Here is a 13,631-nt window from a genome sequence, read left to right as displayed (position 1 = left end):
TTTCAAAGCAACAAAAATATGCATAAAGCTCGCCCGACGAAACAGTTTATGGATTTTATCGTCATGTTCAAACAAAGGATGAGCTTAAATTGCGTAGAACAGGTGACCAGAATTGTCTATCAATGAACACTTTGGAAAGCATCAAGTTCATTATTCTGCATGTAGTGCAAAAACAATCTTTCTCTATTGATACTACCAAGTATACCACTTTTGCTGTCAGGTGAATGTGCTGGCAAACACCATTTATAAGGATTACTTGAAATAACCATTGCATCACAGACGCTTATCTCAGCGCACTTTAAAAAACAAAACAAAAACATCTGCTGGTACAAATGACCGTTTTCTGCTCATGCGTAAAGTGGAGGCCCAAACTGACTTATTATCACTTCATCTTCATACTACAAGGCGAACATCTGCACCAAAGATCTATATCATAATGATTATGCCAATGGAAAAGTTGACCGGACAAACAAACCGAAGCACACGCCGTCCATCCATCACTAGAGTGGTCGCTGACGCCACTATCAGGATGAATTGTCCGGTTTGCTCAGCAAACACTATTTTTTGTTTAAACCGCGTAAATATCAATAAAGCGTGTCCCGCAGATATGGCAAATAGAAAATAATATAAATATATTAAAATGTAGGGCACGTCATAATTGATCACAGCGTGGTTAACTCTTCTAATGAAGAAAGGCAAAACTGTTAAAAGCAATCCTCTTTCTATACAATGATGTATGGGTGTGTCTATGGGTGTATAATAATAATGGTGCCAAGGTACTGGTGACGACAACACTTCTTGTCCTCACCAGATTTGATAGTCACGCGAGTGAGTGTCCTAGTTGCGCGCCCTCTATCTTTGAATTTAGCGCATTTATCAACTCAAGTCCAGTTTCTGCAGTTTTCGCTAATAATGTTACCTTCGCAAGAGCAATGATATAATATTTAATGCCCGATGAAATTTCTTTTTCAACCAGGACTGGCGTCGTGGTATGTCCAAATTTAGCCGATTTTATCGTCTGCCTTGGCAGTACACGAAATTGCTTTAATAGTCGACTGTCTACACTTACAAAAGCTAATCCACACTTGGTAGTAACATCCCTTGGAAAAGTATTTTACTAACTTGTTACATGAAAGAATTATCATGAACCACACATTTCAGCATTTCACTCAAAACGAACCGTGTCGGTGTATGGGTATCTGACAACAGTGTCTCTTATCACAACTGCCAATATTTCACCACAATAGTTTATGCTAAAGATTACATCGAAAAAACAAGATAACATCGAAAAAAGACACATTCTTGTAGCTGTTGACGCACTGTCTAACCTCCCTCCCCCTTATCACACATTGTGCTGCTCTCATTCTGATAGTGGACAAAAAGATGAACCTTTGGGCATCGAAGGATGCACTTAGTGCGACAAAGCAATCAGTAAATTGTTTCTGAAAGGCATGGGTGGGGGAGGGGTGATTGATGTTGCAAATTTGAAGAAAGGAGCTTTGGTCGCATCGTATAGGCGACCTCTGGGTTTACAAAAACATTATGTAAAAAAAAATAATAATAATGTTCATATGACGAAAACAAGTGTTAGTGGCTATTAATTTGGTTGTTTTTCCGTTCTATAACTATATTATTTCGATAGCTGGATTCTAGAGTCCCTGTAGGTCCTATATAATGAGGTTGCTCTGAAAGTAAGCTGCTACACAGATCACACATTATAAGCAAACGCAAACACACACACACACACACACACACACACACACAAACACACACGAACAAACATTCACACACAGAGACACACAAGCAACATTATTACCATCACTATAAATTCTCATAATCATCATGGTATAGGAGTTGAGAGATACTGATTTTTCAGATTTTTACAAACAGCTATCATACGTAATACTGAACACACATGACGCAGTGGATGAGGGGGGAGACGATCTATCCTCTACCTGTCATTCTGAATTAACTGCACTGATCATAAATTCCACGAAGACATTTCGGCTGATTACATTGCCAATCTACATTGACTGATAAATCTTTATTTGCGCAATGGGTCGTACAAGATTTTAGACGCGATTGTAAATAACGAATTGCGAGATATAGCGATACGTACAATAGGGGGAAATTCCCACTGCTTTTTTTTTCTCTCTCTACTTGAACTTTAGAGCTGTCTACAAACTGATTATCGCGCTTATAATCTAACACCACGATTGCCTATAGGCCTACCCTTATTAACACGTATGCCTGTTGCTGGTGTACATCTTAATTCTCCCATGTTCGTGCTTACAATTTATGGTGCAATGGGAACGTATTCATCCGGCTAGTGTAAGTATACCTTATAGGAAAAACGTTGATTTCTTTCTCATGTCTCAAAATAAAACAAAGCAAAAAAAAAAAAAAAAAAAAAAAAAGAGAGAAAAGAAAACACAGCAAGAATGATAAAAACAATAACTTGTTATTCAACTCCCAAAGGGGATTGTAGGAATCTTTGCGTGTGCGGGACCATGATTACAATGAATTAAATCCTCTAACAGAGGCGAAATATATACATTTATTACATAACGTAATTTTCTCTCAAGATCTGCGCGCTTCCTTTTCAAACTATAATCATAACCTGTGTGCATGTTATTCCTATTGCAACCTGAGCATGTAAATAGGCGACATAGACACATTATGAAGGTTTATAAGTGTAAACATTATCAGCATTATCACAAGCACTATAATCAGTATCTTTATTGTCATTGTTATCGTTAAAATGCTATCATTAGTAATAATGTTATCATTATCGTTGATATTTTCTCAGCACTACTACCTATACTATATACTGTATACTACTACTATTACTGCTACTATTGCTACAACAACAGCAACAACAACAACTACTACTACTACTATTACTACTACAACTACTACGACTACTGCTACGACTATCGCTGCTACTACTACTACTACTACTACTACTACTACTACTACTACTACTATACGATATATTATTATCATTATCATTATTATTATTATCATTATTACCTCCGCCAAGGGGGGAGGTTATGTTTATTACTATTACTATTACTACTACTACTACTATTACTACAATACTACTACTACTACTACTACTACTACTACTACTACTACTACTACTACTACTACTACTACTACTACTACTACTACTGTCTGGAACAATATTGTGAAAATATTTTCTGCGCACCATTAAAATATCAATTTTTGATTACTCATGTTCTAGCAGTATTGATCGTGCAGTAACCTTTCCTCTCGTTCTCTCTCTCCCTCTCTCTCTCACTCTCTTTGACTCCCCACAGGCTCTTAATGCGTGAACATGAATGACTAAATCAGCTTTTAAATCAATTAATTTGCAATATCTGGAGGGGCTGGGCGTTGCTGCAAAAGATAATGGACTTATGTCAACTCGGTATAAAAACTCAGAACGTCACATGAGTTTAACCCTAAAGGGGCCGGGGGCAGAATCCGCCTCCCTCGACGTTTCGCGCTATAATTCTGTAAGGCGAGAAGGTTTTGTCGCGAGGGTTCTTGACTTTCTTTGTTCAAGTCTCGCGCAACTTTTGAGACAAATTTACATCGTACGTGTGTACTTTTTCGAAGCCACGCCCATTTTTGTAACGGCATGTCACCCCAAAACGGGCACAATTTTGTGATTTTGTGTACATTTCCTATAGAAAACTGTGCTCTGTCATGAAAGTCATAAAAACCTGATTATTTTTACAATTAATCACTTTCATTGATTAATTTTAAGCTAATTATGGTAGAAAAGTGGTCAGTGAAAATTTCCAATAGAAAACAAAGAAAAAAAACAAAAGTCGAAAAACAAAGAAATACATAAGAAATTCTGAAAACTATAAAATACATAAGAATTGAAATGACTTTTGGAAGTTTTTATGATGTACAATTGTTGAATATGCTCAAACAGATATCCAAACCAAAAAGGAGACACTCAATGCTTTTAATTAGGCTTAAATATTATCTTTTGCTTAATTTGCAAAAACACTTGAATTAATGAAAATTAGTAATTGGTTGTTTCAAAAAGTCGTTTGACGCAATCTTGTAGTTTTGACGTGGGTGTCATGCATGACAAATTTCGTCCCGATCGCACCTCTGATGGCCGAGATCTTGGGGGGGGGGGGGGCGGAATCCGCCCCCCCCCCCCGGTTTTAGCATAGCCAAAAAAGCCCGGCAAGTGACAGAACCTCCCTCTCTCTCTCTCTCTCTCTCTCTCTCTCTTTCTCTTTCTGTCTCTGTCTCCCAATGACTTCACAGTTAGCACTTTAGTCTATGAGTCCGATTCAATTCTATACTCCATGAGATATGCGCAAACATAAAATAGTTTTCTTGGTAAAGCTGATGATTCAAAAGGCTACATCTACAATCTATTGTTTGAAGATGGTTTCTTGACATATTTAATATCATAATAATACACACACATAAAACACACGCACAAAGGTATAGGGCTCGACACTAATTTTTTCTTTGATAGCCCGTTCGGACCACTAAAATCTTTAGATATCAAATTTTGGTGGCCCGAAAAAGAAATGTACTGGCTCGAAATGATAGGAATTATATCAACATAATTTTAGATTTTAGCTACCCGCTCGACCAACGAAAGAAAGATTTGGTGGCCCGACATCAATTTTTACTGGCTCCGGGCCACCGGGCCACCGGTAATACCGAGCACTTTGTAATTATACAGATGTCTATTTGTTTTGTGTGTGTGTGTGTAAGTACCATCAGTGCTTATACCCTCACTCGAGATAGCACGGAGAAAGAGGTGTATACATGCAGATGACTTTGTAGGGCTAACCTAGTTGAGTAAATATTTGTTCTCGACGAAGAACTTTATCACAAGGATATGTCGTCAGAATTAACCCGAACCGGATCTGGTCTAACGACTGCAGTTTTGATCCCTTCGCCTGATTTCCCTTTCCGAAACATTTTGGTGTTTACTAATAAAGCGTAATGGTCAAAAAATAAATTCTCATCTACTCAACCTCCTTCCCCATTTGCATGAGCTGAAACATCGAGATCGACAAGGCGTTATCTTTATTCTATCTTTCTTTTTTCATGACCTTGCATACTTTTTAATGTTATGATATTGGCCGACAAAAACCTTTAACTAATATAGAGGAAGTAATGGCGATATCTCCCATAGCACTCCCTGGCACTCATACATACACACACAATTCATAATGTGAAAATAAATTTATCATATCATATCTTTCTAGCCTCACCTCTCTATCTTATCATATAGTACACGCAAAAAACAGCAAGTAAATCATTAACATACTATACATAATTGAAATTGGCAGCAAATATTCATAATAATGGACCGAAAATGCATGTGGCGCCACGTTCGTGTAACGCCCATGTGTAGGCCGTAGATACGGGTATTGTGGAGAGTCTTTAAGCCTCTGTGTGCCATATTAATTTCATGTCCATAGGTCTGTATGTGAAATTTTGACTCACTGGCACAGAAAGAGATAAGAAAAAAAAAAGCGCTATCATTTCTATAGGGTTGATGGTGGAATTTACAAAGTAACTTTCCTATCAGGAGTTGTTATTATGATTATGAACATCATGCCAGAGTCACAAACATAATTATAATTATCATAAATATCATAATCCATATGCATGTATTGCAGGACAGTGACGTACAATAGAAAAAAGGAGCAATACACACAGAAAATACCACGTTGTAATCATCCTAATTGAGTCGAGATGCGAACGAGTATAATATATTATCATTGCACATATCAATGACGGAATTACATTTTATAGTCTATTATTTGCTAAGAGCATAACCGGAAATGAATGAATTGATGTTGTGGAATGTGTGCATAACAGTCGTCTTTGGAGCATTATTGTAGAGAAATATCTGCACGTATGCCAGTGTAAACATTATTATTGTCATTGCAACACAATTGATACGTATTAATGCGGTAAGGCTTTTTCTGTGCTAAATCAAAATGATGCCATGTTTATTTGAATAACTAAATATGCGGGAACACGGTTTCGATATCAATTTCACGCATTATACTCTCACGCGTTTGTATACACGTTTCATGGTACTGTACATAATTATGTACAATTTCGTGTATGAGGAGAGTTACTTCAAATGCATTTTCTGTTACTGAGCAGCAACAAAAAATCAAATCACTTTCAGGAACACTTGATCTCATGCAGAATGCTCAATGCAGGATATGCTACCAGAGTTCAAGAAAATATTTCATTTTACTTCATAGCAGAATAGCAGAATATGAGGGTCAAACTGTACCCCCCCCCCCAACACACATACAAATCTACAGTCTACTCTTGTTAACCTATAGAACGTTTTCGTTATGGTGAATATTGTTTTAGATCACAGTACATGTAAGTACCTACTGCAGCATGTGAAACGTGAAAACTTAATTGCCTATATTGGGCATCGATAAGAGAAAGGGCAGACGATCAATGATCTTTGAATTTGCAACTATGATATTCATGCTATGATAATCCCTTGTATTCTTTTTTTCGGGGAAAAGGAATGAAAATAAAACAAGTTTCATCTGATTTCTGTCTAAGAATATCGGTATCGTAGAGGTATGATCGAATGCTTCTCATCACTTCTTTGCTGTTTTGAATCATTCTAGAATTATTCGTGTGTTCAATGCCAAAATTTATTTCCTCTGTGGATGTTACTGAGAGCTCATTGTGTTCTTTATAGTTTGGAGGTATTGTATATAACCATGATTGCAATGTATTTAAGGCTTCGGGCTACGATTTTGCAAGTTTTTACCAAACAAACCATTCTAATAATAATAGTAATACTACTACACACAAGAGATTACTGCGTCACTATTTGCTTAGGGTTGATCAAAATTAATTTTCCTTCTAACTTATCAATGCTTAGGGGTTTCATCGTTTAGTAAATTTAGTAATATGTTGTACCTGCATGATGTAAGAAGTTATGCAGACTATGATAGTACCGTATAATTGCAGTATATCATAATGAACGAAAGGATTACAAGAACACACACACCATACTGCACACAAACTCAAGCACACACGTGCACAAACCCAAAGAGCAATACACTCACACAAACACATCATCAAGACACATGCACACAGTCACACACGCATACACACAAACATGCAGAAAACAGGACGATGCCAGAGTTTATGACAAATAATGGATACGCCTCTATTGTTATCCGCCACGGGAGTTGTACCCGGTAGCTGCACTAGACGAGGTAAGACGAGTGTGACGAGTGAACAATTGAGAAGTTAAACAGGCGGGGTCACGGTAAATACGTGTTAGCGAAAACCCTTGGTACAGACCTCACCCACTATAGGATTTGTATATGTACGTCACCAGCAGCTACTCCCATATAACTGTGACTAGAAAACCTGATATCCAGCTTTCTGCGACCGATTTCTCCTTGTACAACTTATCTCTGGCTGAAATTAAGCTTAACGTTAGGTCCTATTCAACGTAATACATGTTCACCTGCTTTGAACAACGAGAAAATACAATAATATTGTTGCCACAAGAACATTATTGTGAAGTGAAGATTTGGGATAATCATTCGTATTGCTGCTGTTATGTCGGAAAAAGAAAAATAAAAGATACAAGGTAACTACCATGACTACAACGTGCGGCTTTACCGCCATCGTGAATTCATCAAGCTACTTTTTGTATGGAATGGATCATTAGAGATGTATGACAAGTATTGTAGTTGTACACCTTTGTGACGACTACCTGATTATTGTATGAAATCATTACAAACCAAAATTGTTTGTTGTCTGTTTGCTTATTTGTTTCTTTATTTGACATGATTACCAGAATGCATATTAAACACAATAGAAGTAAAGACCCATCAGAATAAGAACATAAACGTAATGGAATTTAGGAGGGGCTTTAGGCCCTATCGAATATGTATGTCTGTGTTGTGCGTGTGTGTATTTGTCCGTCTGTCCGTCTGTCTGGCTCTCCCTTTCTGTACCCACGATCTCTATCTTCTATCTACATCTCCCCTCCTCTCCCCCTCTCTCTATCACACACACACACACACACACACACACACATACTTTATAACGTGCATGTGTTTGCACTTCAATCTTTTCATTCCATATAAAATTATTAATTTTACATTACTCCATAGTACAAAGCTTTACCACTCAATCAAAAATAGAACTTACTTTTTTTTTCACTGATGCACATTATGACTGACCAGGTGATCATGAATGAAAATGCCTTTTACGGACTATGCCACAAAGCGTCTACTCAGTATTTCCTTGGACTGTTTACTCTAGGCAGACTTCAGCACTCGTGCACCTATTTTTTGTCGAACCACGGAGGAATGATAATAGAACTTGTTCTATTATTAGGAACAACGGGACTTGTTCCTCCCACTGTATCTGATACCTTGTGGCAATAATGGTCCTTTCCTATTAAAGGCCTTGAACCACATGACGTATTAGACATTATACTTAAAGGGGAATTCTGTTGCAATTGAAAGTTTAGTCTGAAAAGAAGTACAAAATTTTCTCATCACTACAATTAAGATTTGAACAAATGTGCTGAAAAATGTGACCCTGCATCACAAAACCAACAAAAAGTCACCAGGCATGGATTTTTAGTTAAAGGCAGATTCTAAAAGAGCAGACTCTAAGCTTTAAAATGATGTATAGCTCAACTGAAATGGACTCTCCTAACCTATCTAAATATTGGAAAGAAAGCACACACTCTGGAAAAGTGGGAACTGAGAAAAGAGGCTCTGAAGTACAGGGGTCTATTCAAGCGCTTAATCTTTTCCAAGCCGTGCTATAGCTGTGCGATGAAAGGGACAAAACACAGGATGTAAACCACCGGAGCAACAACAATGAAGGAATTATCAGATTAAGCTGAAATTGAGCATGTTCTATTAACACAATCTGTCCATGATTAATGCCAAATTTCAAAGCAGTAGCCCTACCCTTTCAAAAGTTATTAGACTTGAAAGTGAAGAGTGTGCAAAGGATTTCAAGAAATGAAAAGGGGCCTCTGAGATACTTGATCATTCTACTCTCCCCCCAAAGTGGGTTGCAGAAAAACCGCTGACATCACATCTTCCCATTCATGTTATGATCACAAACTAAAGAATAATGTAGAAGATGGATAGCTCTTTCAGAAAATATGAAAAACTCAAGATTGACTCGGTTGACCCATTTCACCTTTTATATGAGTCCTCACGTAAAATCAAGGGGTGCGACTTTTGTTTGTTGTGTGGTGCACGGCCACAAAATAATATAAAAGGAAGTTGCGACATTTTGAAGTTTTAATAATTTGTCAGGAAACATAATTATTACCTCTCTAAAAAATCGAGTGAAAATATTTACTCTTGAAAGATTGAATACAAAAAAGAGTGAATTAAGAGTGAAATTGGAGTGAATTTTGAGTGAAAATGAACATTTTCACTCAAAATTTTGGAGTGATGTCAGGGATCACTCGAAGATTTTGGAGTGATCTCGGCCCTGAGGTCACTCTAAAACGAGTGAAAATGAACATTTTCACTCTTAATTCAATCATTTTTGTATACACTCCTTCAAGAGTGAATATTTTCACTCGATTTTTTTTTTTTTAGAGAGTATCTTAAACAGTCCATAGGACCATGCTAATAGTTAAGTGATGATGTTATTCTCTCACAACTTGCCATAATACAGTTGTGAATAAAACTTTGAAATGTCTAGTTTCTTATACAAACTGTAACCCTCCTTATTCTTTAACTCAGCTCCCACCGTTCTATTTGCCCCAAGTCTTCTTATTATCCAACTTCCATTTAATTATATCATATCATAATGCCTTTTAACTTATAACTTGAATCATAATTTACATGTATAATGTGTATGTATGCACAAATGAAATTATCATGTAAATATTCTTTGTTATGATCTTTGTTTTCAGCAGCTTCAATCTCAAATACCACAAATTGATACAAATGGATATACCTTATCTGTTTTTGCATTTAAGCTTTTTGTGTATTATGATTATGTACATGTATGTGTGTACTTCAGTGTCAATGTGTGGAAGGCAGGGGAAATACTTCCTCACCCCCCCCCCCCCACTAATTTTACCACTCTACACTACCCTACCCCTGCTGGCTTACGCACATGAAATGCCAACTGGTGGAGTAGACGTTGGGAGACATAAGGGAGTCTAGCCGAATATGTGTAGATAGATACATTGTATATCGTACACGGATGTGTATAACGTTAATAGATCGTCTACATTTCAATAGAATAGAAATCTGCCTAAAATGTTAATTTTGTCATTTTTTTTTTCACTCATCGCACTGGTACAAAATTTTTTAATACCGCAGCACCATAGAGAATCATGGCGCCAAGATACACTGTAGTACCATGGCACAAATTGAACCATCATAGTGCGATACTACGATGCACTTGACACCGAGAACCACTGCGGTGCAGAATGATACCGGTAGTCACGGAAATCGAGTACGGACCGGGAGTACCGGTGACACTTTAATCGCAAGATGATTCAAGAATAGATCAATGAATGAATAAATGAATGAAGATGAAAAGAGAAAAGAAGTGAAATATTCTAACTGTGAGGTGCTTACTACAGTTGTATGTCGGAGGAAAATGAGTACATTAGAAGTAGAAATAGCATAGTACAAGGAGTAAGAGTGGAAGCCTGTACATGATGAAGGGGAGAAAAGCTGATCAACTTTACCTGTCTAGTTACCCTCTGTTCCGATTCCCGGTCCACACAGTCCGGTGATGGAAGAGCTTTTCGCTGCTCACCAGATAAATGCAGTAAAACACATTATTTCCTGGAAAACACACCAGAATGTTACACCCGGTGTTGACGGTACGTTTTCCTGCCGGGAATTAGTGGTTGCCAAGATACTCTAGAAGAAGAAGAAACTCTTACATTTTGACAATCTGTTATGCGTCTCAGGTGCTAGATAACAAGTAACTCTGTGCACGGGACTACAGCTGATACCAACAGTTTTAAATAAATACTTCAGTGAACTCACAATTACAAAGCAATACAACAGTGGTGCGCTGACTCACACACACACACAGACACGGATGTAAGGTCTGTAAAATCCACCTTACGGTTCACCCATCCATGCATAATCTTTTCTATGACGTGCGTTCTGGTGCTGCAGCTTTTTTTTTTTCCTTTTAAGAGGGCTGGGTCCAAAGTGCTATCTATTGCGAGAGATGTAGATCTTTTGATTGTCTTGTAGACTGAAATAGCAGACAAGAGAGAGAAAGGGAGAGAGAGAGAGAGAGAGAGGGGGGGGGGGAGGAGAGAGAGAGAAGGAAAAAGAGGGAGGGGGAAAGAAAGGAAACACGGTGATTCAGAGTACTGGTATAAAGAGGGTATCAAAAGGGTTTACTACCTGAGCGTTGCAATGAAATTCTTGAAAATGAGGTCATTTCTTAGTGTATCCCTGCCTGGTGTCGTCACAAGTGCCCGACTTAAAAACTTTCATATCCATTTTCTGTAAGATGATACTTACACTCTGCATGCCTGCCAAAAACATGGCTTTATCAATCATGTGTAGGGAATTTAACAGCAGATATGATCATTTTTCCATCAATAAGTTGCCACTAAATTTCACGGCATGTCAATATCAACATGGATATTAACGATATAAAACAGAGCTGGTTAAAGAATTTTACTAAATAAAGTGCAACTGTTAGAGAGAAGTAGGATCTCATAAAATGTGTTACTGGTTTTGAGAATGAATTACAGATTTAACAATTATAAGGCTTAAAAACAACAACAACAACAACAACAAAACCGCTTATAACCGAAACGCCAATCGCAAATGGACAACGTGAAGATCTATATGAAAAATATGTTGACATTTTTCTAAGCTTACATCCTTAAAAAAAGGGAAAGATAAAAATCATTGGATTTAATACCAAACACTGTGAATGATTTTTGTAACGTTTTGATTAAAAGTTTCCACATATTTCACACAAGATCGATGAATTTCAGTGCTGAAAATGAAAAGCCCTTTCGAGTGGAAGAGGGCAATTGCAATTGAATCCCCCCCCCCCCCCCCCGACCTCGGCCTGCACCGCTCGGTTGCTCTGCTCCATCACTTGATTTTGTGAAAAACTCCTTATATTTTCTTTATTATCATTATGGGTCAGAGTGAAGGAGGTAGCCATGCCTTCGTTTGTCTGTAGCGCTAACTGTTATTTCTTTTTTGTTGTATGTGTGTGTGTGTGTGTGTGTGTGTGTGATATTTTCTGTTCCGAAGCAGATGTTGGCAGCGATGAACAAAGTTAACTTTATCACTATTATTTTACGTTTTCTGTGTCGCCCCGAGACTGTCTCATTTGCTGTCATTTTTTTTTATCAAACGCCCTCTGTCGGCCTGTCCCGTTTACAACATGGAAGAAGCTAAAGAATGTACATTATTGCATTGCGTACACACGCGCACACACACACACACACACACACACACACACACACACACACCTTTTTAATAATTCTTTATTCGAATTTCATTCAATTACTCATATCACAAAATTCATGTTCACAGAAACAAAAACAAAACATTAAACAAAGACAAACTGCATTATACACAAACATTGTACAAAACAATGTCAATCTTACATTATACAAAGACAGAATGCAGTATACAGTACATAGACATTGTGCAAAATTATGTAAGTCTTACATTATGACTCTTTTTTTTTCAACGAGAGAAACGAAATCCGTTTTTCTTTTTTTTTAACACTCACATATTCTAGCAAAATGACCGCGGGCCGAACGAGGACATGATAGTTTGCTCAAGGCAACTGGGCATATTCCATTACTTGTTTCTCAAAACGCCAACGTGCTCCCCCACCCGCCCCTGCGAATATGCCTTCAGCCCTCAGGTTTCAGGTTTTATTCACACTGAAGCAATAAAGAGGAAAAAACCGACACACACACACACACACGCACACACACACACAAACACAACATTCGTGATTTTTTTTTTATTACGTTTATTAATCACTATTCACCCTAACAGAGGCATCGGGATACACGGAAATTTCATATCAATCTTGATTTGTTTATTGATACTTTAACAAAAGGAATGTGAGTCAATGTAAATCGCAACTGCATAAGTGTTCGTCTTTTCTCTCAAACCTGTGGTTTTCTACAAAAAAAAAAACAAAGTAAAAATAGCAGATTGAATTATATTACGCAGTAGTAATTCATGCATTTACTTATCTAGATAATCATTTATACATGATATTCTTGTGCACTACTCGACCTGCCAAGGAACGGTATAATCCTATTAAAACAATTCCGTAGTAAATGATTGAATCTCTTCTCACTCCGATGACGATGAACATGATTGTCGATTGTATCAAACCATTAACTTTGATTGCTTCATTTAATATCAAAACTGAGTAAAACATAATCAGCTTACATAACTTGTGCATGCACCACATCTGTATCGGATATGTACTTTGATAATGACGCTACTGCCAAAGTTATCGTTCATCATTTTGCTTTTTTTAACGAATATTATTTACAGACTTATTCTAAGACCCGTACATTGTTTATGAAACCTGCAGCCTGTCATTCCGCTGTACAC

The sequence above is a fragment of the Diadema setosum genome, chromosome 16 (assembly GCF_964275005.1).
Source record: "Diadema setosum chromosome 16, eeDiaSeto1, whole genome shotgun sequence".
Classification (NCBI taxonomy): Eukaryota; Metazoa; Echinodermata; class Echinoidea; order Diadematoida; family Diadematidae; genus Diadema; species Diadema setosum.
The sequence above is the reverse complement of the archived record's forward strand: the minus strand, read 5'-3'. Positions refer to the sequence as shown.